This window comes from Salmo trutta, chromosome 14, assembly GCF_901001165.1.
Source record: "Salmo trutta chromosome 14, fSalTru1.1, whole genome shotgun sequence".
Taxonomy (NCBI): domain Eukaryota; kingdom Metazoa; phylum Chordata; class Actinopteri; order Salmoniformes; family Salmonidae; genus Salmo; species Salmo trutta.
Genome location: NC_042970.1, coordinates 1,234,248 through 1,249,354, shown reverse-complemented (window position 1 = coordinate 1,249,354; position 15,107 = coordinate 1,234,248).

Genomic DNA, 15,107 nt, shown 5'->3' with positions numbered 1-15,107 from the left:
GGTCATTTGGACTGAAACCTGTGCTCTCCTGTGAAACCTCCCTAGCGGCTAACAGTAACCAAGGCAACCCCTCCTCCCAATCCTTATCCATCTCAGTACAATAAGCTCTCAACAAAGACTTAAGTGTTTGATGGAAACGTTCCAGTGCTCCCTGACTTTGCGCATGATAGGCGCTAGACAAATTGTGTTTAATATGGAGCTGTTGTAAAACCTGACCAAAGAGAGTAGAGGTGAAATTTGATCCTTGATCACTCTGAATGACCTTAGGGATTCCAAAAAGTGAGAAAAACTGAGTCAAAGCTTTTAACACAGACTTAGTCGTGATAGACCGGAGAGGATAAGCAGCCGGAAACCTAGTGGTCTGACACATCACAGTCAACAAGTAATTACTACCTTTTTTAGAACGTGGCAGAGGACCAACACAATCAATAATCAGGTACTCAAAAGGTTGGCTGAGTACCGGAATAGGAAACAGTGGTACCGGCTTAATAGCTTGATTAGGTTTACCAGTTAATTGACAGGTGTGACAAGTTTTGATAAACTCAGAAACATCTCTCTTCAATCCAGGCCAAAAGAAATGTCTTAATATACGATTGTAGGTTTTCCTCACACCCATATGTCCAGCCACATCATTGTGAGAAGTGGTCAAAACCAACTCACGAAGCTTAACTGGTACAACAACCTGACTAATCGCCTCCCCCAGAAAACAACTACCATGAGACATCCACTTTCTCATCAGGACATCCTCTTGGAGAAAATATCCATGTGCAACATCTCCCAACTGTTCCACAGGCACAATTTGGTCACGCAACTTCTCTAATGTGGGGTCAGTCCGTTGCGCATCGATTAGATCGGAGCGGGGTACAGTTAACGGAATAACGGGGAAAACAGTGATAGACGTCTTTGTGGTATTCTCATTTACCGACGCAGTAACTAGATCGCCATGGATCATAGAACGCGTCACTGCACACGCAGAGAACACCTCTGGGAAACTCTGCGCACTCTCATCAGGAATCCCTACAATTACCGGTGTAGTGGAAACCACTAGAGCTGGAGACACAACAGGCCACACACGCTCACCAGCCAAGTTATTCCCAAGGATAACGTCAATACCCTCAATAGGCAATGAAGGACGCACCCCCACAACAACCTCACCTTTCACCAGTCCACAATCCAACATTAATCTATGCAATGGAACTGACAGAGTGTTCAAACCTATTCCCCTAATTAGCACGCTATTCCCTGAATCAGTCTCAGCAGAGAAGGGTAACAGAGATTCCAACACAAATGATTCAGAGGCACCTGTGTCTCTTAGGATCTTCACTGGCACTAGGTTCTTACTTCCTAACAGAGACACAAAACCCTCCGTAATGAAAGGTAAATAGTCTCGATCAATATGGACTTTCACCTGCCCCTGGGCATGAGACAATGTGTCAGGAGTAAACTGATGTGGAACAAGCGCAGCTAACGCCGTAGGCTTAGATTTAACATAATTACCTGTACAGAAGTTATCCCTAGATCTAAGAACCGGACATTCGTTTTTCCAATGACCTGAGCTTTGACAGTAGTGACACTCTTGACCAAAGTCAGTTTTACCACGGGAGTCAGGCTCAACCCTAGTTGAATAAAACTCTGCCCGTGAACCAGAGTATCTCGGTGACCGAGGTCCAAATCTCTCCGAACGTCTCCACTCACTCCGTATACGGGGCTCTACAAAAACAGTTGTGTGAGTCAAAACATATTCATCTGCCAAAACCGCAGCTTCAGCGACAGTTTTAACTTTCCGTTCGTTAATATACGTGGCTATACGATCAGGGACTGTGTCCTTAAATTGCTCTAACATAATCAGCTCACACAGCCCTTGGAAAGTCATAACTGCAGAGGCGGAACACCAGCGATTAAACTGTGAAGATAATTGTCGCACAAACTCAACATGAGTTTGTTTATCATCCCTTTTTAAAGTTCTAAATCGTTGGCGGTAAGCCTCAGGAACCAATTCGTAAATCTGTAACACCGCCGTTTTAACCTTATCATAACTGACACTGTCGGCTACACTAAGAGCTGAATATGCTTCCTGCGCTTTACCAGTCAGCACACATTGCAACATCAAAGCGCGATCAGAATCAGGCCAACTCCTAGCGTTAGCAACACGCTCAAACAACAAAAAGAACGTCTCAGGATCCTTTTCATTAAACTGAGGCAACAACCGTAAATTCCCAACAATGTCAAATGTGTCCGGGGCACGACCAAAAAAGGAACGATTCCTAAGTAATTCTGGGTCACCTTCCCAGAGCAAACTCTCTCCTGAGAGCTTTCCTTCCCTAACCAACTCTAGTCGCTCTTGTTGCAGCTTGATTTTAGCACGCTCGATATCCTGTTTAAATTCCAATTCCTTTTCATGTTTTAACTGATCAGCAGTCAATTCCTTTTCATATTTTAACTGATCAGCAGTCAATTCCTTTTCATGTTTTAACTGATCAGCAGCCAATTCCTTTTCATATTTCAACCGATCGTGCTCTTGCTGTAACAGAAGCAGCTCTTTCTGCTGTTCAAAAAGAAGATTACTAGGACTAACCGATGGAGCGGTAATTGTGACATATCGGGGAGACGGCGAGTCCTCAGCAGAGACTGCCCCAGTGGTAACGTCAAGAATACCACTCTCCATCAGATTGGCCTTCAATATTAACCTAATGGAATTTTTTAGACGTTTATCACTAATTTCAATTTTATAGTGTTCAGCAACCTTCAACAGCTGTTCTTTAGTACATAAGTCTAACAGTTCCTCTTTTGGAAAGCGAATGAACTCGTCTACATTAGACGCCATAGTCAGAGAGAGAGAAAAAAAAAAAATCTCACTCAACCCCTCTGAGCACACCAGACCACAACAAGAGAAATAACAATCACACTGGTACCACAGAAAAGAGATGAGATATGGAGCTTCCCCAAAACCTACAATAACTCAACCCTAGTCTTCATGCAGATTTGCGGTGGGTAATTATGCACTTTAGCCCGCTGGCGAGGAAGTAACCCCCCAGCACGCTGGTAGATTCCACCAAGCCACGGATGTGCTCCCGAGACAACTGCTCAGTCCACAGACACCACACAAAAATAACAAACTTTAACAATGCCCAACATATTCCAACAATGAAACACGTCGCTAAGCCTATCAGGGGAAAAAGGCTATAGCTCCGGTAGTAAGTTTCACTACCCTATCCAAATCTCCCACCGAGGTACACAGCTGATTGTACTCACCTCAGACCAATGTTCCCACAGCGAGTAGAACAAGTGTTTCCAGGCTGGGCAGAGGCCTGGAAACTAACCAATGTACTCTCTCCAACACAGCACACAAACAAAACCAACAAAGGCAACCAGTACTGAGCACCAAACTCAAACTAACAAAATATACAAACAAAGTACCTACGGAATTTAACATACCTCCACGTTTTCTCCCAAACACAATCCGTTCAAAATCCTGGATGAGCCCCCACTTGTTACGAACCGGCTCAAAGTTCGTAACAAAAGGGAGACAACGTGGAGACAAAGGGTAACAAAAATATATATTTATTAAATAAAACAACTAAGAAGGTAACAATGGCATGTGTAATCAGTAATCAGTAGTGTAAGTGAGTGTGTTGCATACTTGAATGTAATAATGCAGAGTGTTGAAAGGTGCCAAAGCAAATAACCAAGAAAACCACAAAACTACACAACCAAAAACAACAAGGTGTCTGTGTGGAGAGAGTCTCCTCAATGAATGGGGAAGAGGTCCATTTATCCTGGGAAACACCTGAGCCCAGGTGTTTCCCATTCATCTGACGACCCTTCCAACTCCGCCCACCGGCCTCCTAATAAAGAAACAAGAACAAGAGAGAATACGGCAGACAGAGTGGGAGGGTCGTCACATTTGTTTCTGTCCTGTATTTTGGTGACAGTGTTTGTTTCTGTCCTGTATTTTGGTGACAGTGTTTTGGTTCTGTCCTGTGTTTTGGTGACAGTATTTCGGTTCTGTCCTGTGTTTTGGTGACAGTATTTTGTTTCTGTCCTGTGTTTTGGTGACAGTGTTTTGTTTCTGTCCTGTGTTTTGGTGACAGTGTTTTGTTTCTGTCCTGTGTTTTGGTGACAGTGTTTTGTTTCTGTCCTGTGTTTTGGTGACAGTGTTTTGGTTTTATCCTGTGTTTCGGTGACAGTGTTTTGTTACTGTCCTGTGTGTTTGTGACAGTGTTTTGTTTCTGTGCTGTACTTTGTTTCTGTCCTGTATTTTGGTGACAGTGTTTTGGTTCTGTCCTGTGTTTTGGTGACTGTGTTTTGTTTCTGTCCTGTGTTTTGGTGACAGTATTTTGGTTCTGGCCTGTGTGTTGGTGACAGTGTTTTGGTTCTGTCCTGTATTTTGGTGACAGTGTTTTGGTTCTGTCCTGTGTTTTGGTGACAGTGTTTTGGTTCTGTCCTGTGTTTTGGTGACTGTGTTTTGTTTCTGTCCTGTGTTTTGGTGACAGTATTTTGGTTCTGGCCTGTGTGTTGGTGACAGTGTTTTGGTTCTGTCCTGTGTTTTGGTGACAGGGTTTTGTTTATGTCCTGTATTTTGGTGACAGTGTTTTGGTTCTCTCCTCTGTTTTGGTGACAGGGTTTTGTTCCTGTCTTGTGTGTTCTGGTGACTGTGTTTTGTTTGTGTCCTGTGTTTTGGCAACAGTTTTTTGGTTCTCTCCTCTGTTTTGGCGACAGTGTTTTGTTTCCTTCTGAGCGATTGGATGAATATAGAAAGTTCCTTCTGAGACATTGGATGAGGATTGGAGCTACCTGACAAAGACAGGATTTCTGGGTATATTGTTGCTACGGCGTCTCAATATTACTGCTTGTCCCTACAAGCAGTAATATTGGCTCTTTTTCTCATTTTTTAAGCAAAGGTCTTTTAAGGGAGTTTGCGAAAACAGATGTTAATTTCGCCAAGCCGAGTTCTGCTAGGAGCAAACCAGACCTATGTTTGCAGATTAGCTTACATTCAGCCTATCTTCATAGCTACCCAGCACAGTGACAAGCTGTGGCACTAGGGCTGTTATGTTCCCCAGTTTATGTGTTGTTGTGGGTTTGTATGTGTTTATGTGTGTATTTCAGGAAATGGCTTCCTGAAGTCCTAAGCAGCTGATTGGTCGACCCCATTGATGATTGGAGCTCTGACTCCGCCCTCTCGTCAGGAGAACAGCTGTTTTCAATTACCGACTCCTTCTGCAGCTTTAAAAGCCAGTGTTCCTTTGTTAGGAGGAGAGAGAGAGTTTCTTGGTATGTCCTGTGTTTTGTTGTTGGTCTGTATAATTGATGTAAAGTATTTTGTAGCCGGTCCTGCAGATAAATAATTTAAAATGTTCACTTACGTTAGTAATTATTCTGTTTTTGTTCCCAGGGGGGAAGGGGAAGGCACCTTGGGAGTGCTTAGGCAAGAGGCCTGCGGGCATACATATACCCATAGTATGTACTCTGTTTATGCTCACTAGGTAAGACCTGGGCGGACCACCCCCTGTATTTTGGTTAGCGCGCCAGGTGGTGCTAAAGTAGGTAAGTAGTGGGTAGGTAGGTAACGTAGGAGAGGGGGCTCTTTAAGTTTAACTTTCTTTGCTTTGGTACCATCCAGACCCTTTTCCCCAAAATTACTGTGTGAAGGAATTAAATTCGCTGTAAATGGTAACATATTCTACCTCTGTCATCCTTACCCACACCTGCAGTCACAGACCTCTTTCACTCCACTGGGAGTTGAGTGTAGTAGGGTGTTGTGTTCCCTCCTCCAAGAGGCGTGCCTTACAAGGACTGTAACACATCAGAAAGTCCATGGCTGTTCTTCTGTCACGTTGCAGTTTGAACGGTTCACCTACAGGTTTACCGAAGTGGTCTAATGTTGAGGTGATTCCACTTAAAATGCCACCATCTGTTGTGAACATTTACAGTTTGGTCATTTAGCAGACACTCTAATCCAGAGCCATTTACAGTCTGATCCAGGTTTACAGTCTGATCCAGGTTTACAGTCTGATCCAGGTTTACAGTCTGATCCAGGTTTACAGTCCGATCCAGGTTTACAGTCTGATTTTACAGTATGACAGGTTTACAGTATGACAGGTTTACAGTCAGATCCAGGTGTATGCCTCACATCTGATTAACTGTGATTTTGGAGTGTTGTATCACTGTCAATGATTTGACTGAGGAGTTTCAGAGAAAGCCTGCAGTGGGTGACAGACAGACAGACAGGACTGTTGTTGTAATAGCGCTGATCAACCACCAGGTGGGGCGCTGCACCTGTTGACAGAATACGAGCAGGCTTATGTAGCTATTGATCTGAGGGGAGAAAAACCTTGAGGCTGTTCCTATACCTCTCTGCATGTTATCAGCAAGGTGCCTAAAACTGAAGCTAAAATGTCAATATTTCACATAAGTTTGTGTATTTAACTTTCAAGTTATGTAGTATCTTCTATCCACTTCAGGTAACTAACAACCTGATAACAGCTTTCCATCCATCTGGAAACTACCTGATAACAGGCTTCCGTCGATCTGGAAACTACCTGATAACAGGCTTCCATCCATCTGGAAACTACCTGATAACAGGCTTCCGTCCATCTGGAAACTACCTGATAACAGGCTTCCATCCATCTGGAAACTACCTGATAACAGGCTTCCATCCATCTGGAAACTACCTGATAACAGGCTTCCGTCGATCTGGAAACTACCTGAAACAGGCTTCGGTCGATCTGGAAACTACCTGATAACAGGCTTCCATCCATCTGGAAACTACCTGATAACAGGCTTCCATCCATCTGGAAACTACCTGATAACAGGCTTCCATCCATCTGGAAACTACCTGATAACAGGCTTCCATCCATCTGGAAACTACCTGATAACAGGCTTCCATCCATCTGGAAACTACCTGATAACAGGCTTCCATCCATCTGGAATCTACCTGATAACAGGCTTCGGTCCATCTGGAATCTACCTGATAACAGGCTTCGGTCGATCTGGAATCTACCTGATAACAGGCTTCGGTCGATCTGGAAACTACCTGATACAGGCTTTCGTCGATCTGGAAACTACCTGATAACAGGCTTCCGTCGATCTGGAAACTACCTGATAACAGGCTTCCGTCGATCTGGAAACTACCTGATAACAGGCTTCCGTCGATCTGGAAACTACCTGATAACAGGCTTCCGTCCATCTGGAAACTACCTGATAACAGGCTTCCGTCCATCTGGAAACTACCTGATAACAGGCTTCCGTCCATCTGGAAACTACCTGATAACAGGCTTCCGTCCATCTGGAAACTACCTGATAACAGGCTTCCGTCCATCTGGAAACTACCTGATAACAGGCTTCCGTCCATCTGGAAACTACCTGATAACAGGCTTCCGTCCATCTGGAAACTACCTGATAACAGGCTTCCGTCCAGCTGATAACTACCTGATAACAGGCTTCCGTCCAGCTGATAACTACCTGATAACAGGCTTCTGTCCAGCTGATAACTACCTGATAACAGGCTTCCATCCAGCTGATAACTACCTGATAACAGGCTTCCATCCATCTGGAAACTACCTGATAACAGGCTTCACTATGAAGATATTGGACCTGGTGGAGGGACGACTGCTCTACACACCAGGTAGGCTAGACACACACACCAGGTAGACTACACAAACACACCAAGTAGGCTACACACACACACACACACACACGCACACACTATCCTACCTCAGACTTCAAAATAAATGTCATTCGTTCATTTCGTCATTCATCAGACTCTCTTATCCAAAGCAATTTACAGGAGCAATTACGGTTAAGTGCACATTGCCAGATTTCACCTCGTCAGCTCAGGATCTGTACCAACAAGCTTTTGGTTACTGACCCAACCTCTTAACCGCTCGGCTAACACCCAGCCCACATTTATGTAGGGTGAGTGTCCTCTTTCAGTTGTATGTTTGAATGATCACTGTAAAGTGTTTTAGAAATGTCAAGGAAGGAAGCCGCCTACCCACTGAGTGACTCATAGTGAGAGAGAGAACCTCCTCCTCCTCTTCCTCCTCCTCCGCCTCTCCTAATTCTGCATCATGTTGCTTGTTCTGGCTGGGAGAGGAGAGGAGAGGAGCAATCCCTGTCTGTGGGACTGGATTCCCACCACCATGTGGGAGCTCTCTCTCTTCAAGTGGAATAGATTATAAACAAAAGTGAAATAAACAATAAAAAAAATGAACAGTACAGTACACTAACAGAAGTTCCAAAGTAAAAAAGACATTTCAAATGTCATTGTCAATATACAGTGTGGTAATCATGTGTAAATAGTTAAAGTACAAAAGGGAAAATAAATGACTGTAGAGGTCTTGTTTCTCTGTTTCTAAATGACTGTATAGGAACAGCGCCAACCATATGCGTGAGCCTGGAGGGGTTCATGGGAGAGGTGAGGAAGGTTTTTGATGCCCCGCTTTCCGGGAGAGAAGCTGCCCGGAAGTTAATCCAGCTCCGGCAGGACGCCCGCGCAGTTGCCGACCATGCGGTGGATTTCCGCACGTTGGCAACGGAGTGTACGTGGAACCCGGAAGCATTGTTCGACATGTTCCTGCACGGCATCTCGGAGGAGGTTAAGGACGAGCTTGCGGCTCGATTTGCCCACGGATCTTGACTCCCTCATCGCTTTGACCATCCGCATCGATGGGCGATTGAGGGAGCGATGGATGGAGAAGGAATTTGACGCCACTCGCACATCCAGGGATTTAACCTCGCCTCCGAGCCATTCTAGAAATCCCAGATGGTCCCGTGGCCGTGGGCACCCGAGGTTTTCCGACCTTCTTTGAGAGGCGTTGTTTCCCGAGCCTATGCAACTAGGCAGACCTGGGCTGTCGCCAGCGGAACGGCAACACAGGAACGGCAACACAGGATCAGCACAAGGAGCTGTCTGTATCGTGGAACTTTTGGTCATTTTGTGCCCAGTAAAAGACCAGGCTCACCGGTAGGAGCGAGTACTCTGGTGGGCCATATGGAGAACCTTTCTGCTTCCCTTACTCACACCCCTTTTCATGTCATTCTGCTGTGGGGAAACTAGTCCAAATCTCTCCGGAATCTCATTGACTCTGGGGCTGATGAGAACCTTTTGGACGCCACACTGGCTTCCGAGCTGAACATCCCCACTCAGCCCCTCTCCATTCCTGTGGATGTTAGAGCATTGGACGGGCGCTCTCTAGGTTGGGTTACCCATAACACCACTCCCATCAACCTACGTGTGTCAGGGAATTACAGCGAGACCATTCAGTTCCTGCTCATTAAGTCCCCCCAGATTCCCATGGTGTTGGGATGCTCCAGCGACACAACCCACTCATCAACTGGTCTACGGGTGCCGTCACGGGCTGGAGTCCGTTCTGCCACGCCCATTGTTTGAAGTCGGCTTAAAGTGAACAATTTCACTAATCAAAAACACAGTACTATGGCATACACAAACGTCAGCAGGACGGCTCCATCCTAACAAAGGAACACTGGCTTTTAAAGCTGCAGAAGGAGTCGGTAATTGAAAACAGCTGTATCGCTGAGAGGACGGGGTCAGAGCTCCAATCATCAATGGGGCCGACCAATCAGCTGCTTAGTATCCAGGAAGCCCTTTCCTGAAACACACACATACAAACCCAAAAACATTACAGAAACTGGGGAACGTAACAAGGGGTAAGGAAGGAACTGTGATTGTGAGTGATGGCATAGAAAGAGAAGAGACAGAGCTATAGAGGCCAGTCAGTCATGTCTGTCTCCTCCTCTTATAAGGGAACAGGGCGAGACCCAGATTGCAGACACGGGAGGCAGATAGTTCGAGTCTCTAACATTTATTAGTATCCAAGGGGGAGGCAAGAGAATGGTCGTGGACAGGCAAAAATATCATAAAAAGTTCAGAGTCCAGGAGGTACAGAGTGGCAGGCAGGCTTGAGGTCAGGGCAGACAGTATGGTCAGACAGGAAACACAGGGATAAATACACCGGGGAAAAGCAACACCTGGAGGGGTGGAGACAATCATAAGGACAGGTGAAACAGATCAGGGCGTGACACCTCTCCTCTCTAGAGGCCAGTCAGTCATGTCTGTTTCCTCTCCTCTCTAGAGGCCAGTCAGTCAGTCATGTCTGTTTCCTCCTCTCCTCTCTAGAGGCCAGTCAGTCAGTCATGTCTCCTCCTCACTAGAGACCAGTCAGTCAGTCATGTCTGTCTCCTCTCCTCTCTAGAGGCCATCTCTATTCTGACTGACACCCTGACACATCTCTCTGGGGACACTGACTGACATCTTGTTAAAACTGCAATATGTCACTTTTTGTGCAACCTGACACATAGAAATGTTATTTTATAGATCTGTCATTCTCGTTGAAAGCAAGTCTAAGAAGTGGTAGATCTGTTCTATGTGCTCTATTTCTATGCTTCCCGTTCTCAAGTTTAGTTTTTGCGTCTTTTACTTTTGGTTTTGTACACCAGCTTCAACCAGCTGAAAATACAATATTTTTAGTTATGTAAAATATATTTCACAACGGTTTAGATGGTACAGTGATTCTCTACACTAGACTTGCTTGTTTTGTCACATAAACTGAAATTAGGCGAAATATTAGAATTTTAGCAACCAGGAAATGGCGGAGTGATTTTTGCATTGTTCATCTTTAAGACACAGAGAAGAAGAGCAAGTTGGGGACACAGAAATACTCCTCTCCATTTCTCTTTAACCTCTCTAGGGGATATGGGACGTTAGCATCCCACCTGGACAACATCCAGTGAAATTGCAGAGCGCCAAATTTTAAAACAGAAATACACATAATAGAAATTCATGAAACATACAGGTGTTATACACCGGTTTATAGATTAACTTCTTGTTAATCCAACCACGGTGTCAGATGTCTATGATTATCCGAGAACAGCGCCCAGCAGACAAATCATTACAAACAGTAACCAGCCAAGTAGACGAGTAACAAAAGTCAGAAATCGCGATAAAATTAATCACTTACCTTTGATGATCATCATATGGTTACACTCACAAAACTCCCAGTTACCCAATAAATGTTTGTTTTGTTCGATCAAGTCCCTCTTTATGTCCAAAAACCTCCGTTTTGTTGGTGCGTTTTGTTCAGTATTCCATTGAAACAAAGCGCGGTCACAAAAGACAGACAAAAAAATCTAAAAAGTACCATAAAGGTTCGTAGAAACATGTCAAACAATGTTTATAATCAAACCTCAAGTTATTTTTGTCATAAATAATCAATAATATTTCAACCGGACAAAAGCTTCAAGAAAGGCTCCCGGTCGTGAGCTGGCTTCATGTCTGGAAATTTCCACTGTCCACTCATTGAATGTGCTGTTTCTCCCTCATTTTTCAGAGTAAAAGCCTGAAACAATGCCTAAAGACTGGCCACATGTAGAAGAAGCCATAGATCATTAACTGCGTCATAAGTCTTTGTATGGTGGATAGGCTTTCAATGGAAAAACAGGCATTTCAAAATAAAGGCACTTATTGGATGGATTTTCCTCAGGTTTTCGCCTGCCATATCAGTTCTGTTATACTCACAGACATTATTTTAACAGTTTTGGAAACTCTAGAGTGTTTTCTATCCAAATCTACCAATTATATGCATATCCTAGCTTCTGGACCTGAGTAGCAGGCAGTTTACTTTGGACACGCTTTTCATCCAACATTCCGAATGCTGCCCCCTACCCTAGTGAGGTAATCATAATTTCCCATTTGAGTGGTATGAAATACATTTGTTGTTTATGTTAAAGCTCATTGTTTGATGTGATGCCAAAGGCAAATGTCCATTCGTCTCAGGATGGACAATACATGTACATTTTATTCATTTAGCAGACGCTCTTATCCAGAGCGACTTTCAGTAGTGAATGCATACATTTCAATTCATTTCATACATTTTTTTTTCTTTTTCTCCGTACTGGCCCCCCGTGGGAATCGAACCCACAACCCTGGTGTTGCAAACACCATTGCAAACACCATGCTCTACCAACTGAGCCACAGGGAGCCAAGTTATTTTCTACAGCTCAGTCCCAGGTGATGGTGTGGAAGACTAACTTTGACTATGGAGAGATGTAATGACTGCAACAGACAGACACGTGTGGAACTAGGAGGAGGAGCAGGAGGAGTAGGAGGAAGGAAAAGCAGTAGGAGGAAGAGGGGAAGAGGAGGAGGAAGAGGAGGAGTAGGGGTAGAAGGAGGAGGAAGAGGAGGAGGAGAAGGAAGAGCAGGAGGAAGAGGAGGAGCAGGGGGAGGAAGAGCTGGAGGAGGAGGAGAAGAGGAGGAGGGGCAGGAGGAGGCTCCCGGACCTCCCTGTTCCACAGCCAGGTACGCTACCTTATAATACCACGGAATGTCTGGAATGTCCCTCAGATTGTTAGAATGTTCTGGAATGTCCCTCAGATCTTTAAAATGTTCTGGAATGTTCAGGAACGACTCTATGGCAGGATGTAATCTGTTTCAGGCCTCTGGCTATGATTGTGTCCCAAATGACACCTTATTCCCTATATAGTGCACTACTTTTGACCAGGGTCCATAGTGCTCTGGTGAAAAGTAGTGCCCTATAAAGGGAATAGGGTGTCATAGTGCTCTGCTGAAAAGTGGTACACTATATAGGGAATAACCAGTAAAGCCAGGTTTACTGATGGTTGAAACCTCTTCTCACCAATCTTTAGGAACTGTAGCTGTCACTGGGAGGCTGGGTCCTGAACATGCTTTCCTCCCTCCTTCCTTCTCTAATTCCTTACCTCCTTTCTTCCCTGCTCCCTCCCTCCCTGCTCCCTCTCTCCCTCCCTGCTCCCTCCCTGGGTGTCTATATGTCATGCAGCACCATCAGATAAGAGCTCAGTTTTCCTTCCTCTACCCCCCCATGGCTAAACCACTCACATTCCTTAACAGAGGCACCAGCTCTCAGAGTGGGAGTAGAGAGGGGGAAGTCCTGAGTGTGTAGATGAGGATGGAAGGTCAGTATGAAAGTAAATGTAGAGCAGCGTGTGAATGTGCTGTTTCTTTACTCTCCTTTTGAAACTCGCTGGGTCTATTGTCCTGGGGTCATACCATCAGCCTTTTGAAACTCGCTGGGTCTATTGGCCTGGGGTCATACCATCAGCCTTTTGACACTCGCTGGGTCTATTGTCCTGGGGTCATACAATCAGCCTTTTGACACTCGCTGGGTCTATTGTCCTGGGGTCATACAATCAGCCTTTTGACACTCGCTGGGTCTATTGTCCTGAGGTCATACCGTCAGCCTTTTGACACTCGCTGGGTCTATTGTCCTGGGGTCATACCATCAGCCTTTTGAAACTCGCTGGGTCTATTGTCCTGGGGTCATACAATCAGCCTTTTGACACTCGCTGGGTCTATTGTCCTGAGGTCATACCATCAGCCTTTTGACACTCGCTGGGTCTATTGTCCTGGGGTCATACCATCAGCCTTTTGAAACTAGCTGGGGTCTATTGTCCTGGGGTCATAACATCAGCCTTTTGAAACTCGCTGTGTCTATTGTCCTGGGGTCATACAATCAGCACTTCTTATTCTAGGTTACATAGGTTGTTATGGTACAGAACCATATTGACAATATATATTTGTTAGCATTATATCCATATCCTTACATGGCTTAACAGATCGTTCAGATCGTCATAGTTTTTCCAGTTCAGTGAGGGGAACAGAGGAGAGCAGGGGATGGTGCCATCTCTCTCAGCAGCACAAATGTGTAGTTTAGAATGGAGAGGGATGTCTGTCTGCTGGTGACATGCTGAGAGGATATCTTTGATCTAGATAAACACGCAAAATTTAACAGGACGCGAATTTAATCGTTTCCTTTCTATCATGGAAAAGACGCTGCTTCAGCTTGAGGGGTGTATCTTCAATGACACATTACATACCTACATCCGTGTATCCTATTCTCTCCTATCTTTGTGTCTGTGCCTACTTCCTAGAAACACAATGATAACAGAGAGAGAGAGATTGATACAGGGAGAGAGAGAGAGAGAGAGGGATGGATTGAGACAGAGAGATACAGGGAGAGAGAGAGAGAGAGGGATGGATTGCGACAGAGAGATACAGGGAGAGAGAGAGAGAGGGATGGATTGAGACAGAGAGATGGATTGAGACAGAGAGATACAGGGAGAGAGAGAGAGAGAGGGATGGATTGAGACAGAGATACAGGGAGAGAGAGAGAGAGGGATGGATTGAGACAGAGATACAGAGAGAGAGAGAGAGAGGGATGGATTGCGACAGAGATACGGAGAGAGAGAGAGAGAGAGAGAGAGAGAGGGATGGATTGCGACAGAGAGATACAGGGAGAGAGAGAGAGAGGGATGGATTGAGACAGAGATACAGGGAGAGAGACAGAGATACAGGGAGAGAGAGAGGGATGGATTGAGACAGAGATACAGGGAGAGAGAGAGAGAGGGATGGATTGAGACAGAGATACAGGGAGAGAGACAGAGATACAGGGAGAGAGAGAGAGGGATGGATTGAGACAGATACAGGGAGAGAGAGAGGGATGGATTGAGACAGAGAGAGAGAGAGAGAGAGAGAGAAACAGAGAGAGAGAGAGAGAGGGATGGATTGAGACAGAGAAACAGGGAGAGAGGGATGGATTGAGACAGAGAGAGAGAGAGAGAGGGATGGATTGAGAAAGAGATACAGGGAGAGAGAGGGATGGATTGAGACACAGGGAAACAGGGAGAGAGAGAGGGATGGATTGAGACAGAGAGAGAGAGAGGGATGGATTGAGACAGAGATACAGGGAGAGAGAGAGGGATGGATTGAGACACAGGGAAACAGGGAGAGAGAGAGAGGGATGGATTGAGACACAGGGAAACAGAGAGAGAGAGAGAGAGGGATGGATTGACACAGAGAGAGAGGGATGGATTGCGACAGAGAGATACAGGGAGAGAGAGAGAGATACAGGGAGAGAGAGAGAGAGAGAGAGATGGATTGAGACAGAGAGAGAGAGAGGGATGGATTGAGACAGATACAGGGAGAGAGAGAGAGAGAGAGAGAGAGAGGGATGGATTGAGACAGAGAGAGAGGGAGAGAGAGAGAGAGAGAGGGATGGATTGAGACAGAGATACAGGGAGAGAGAGAGAGAGAGAGAGAGAGATGG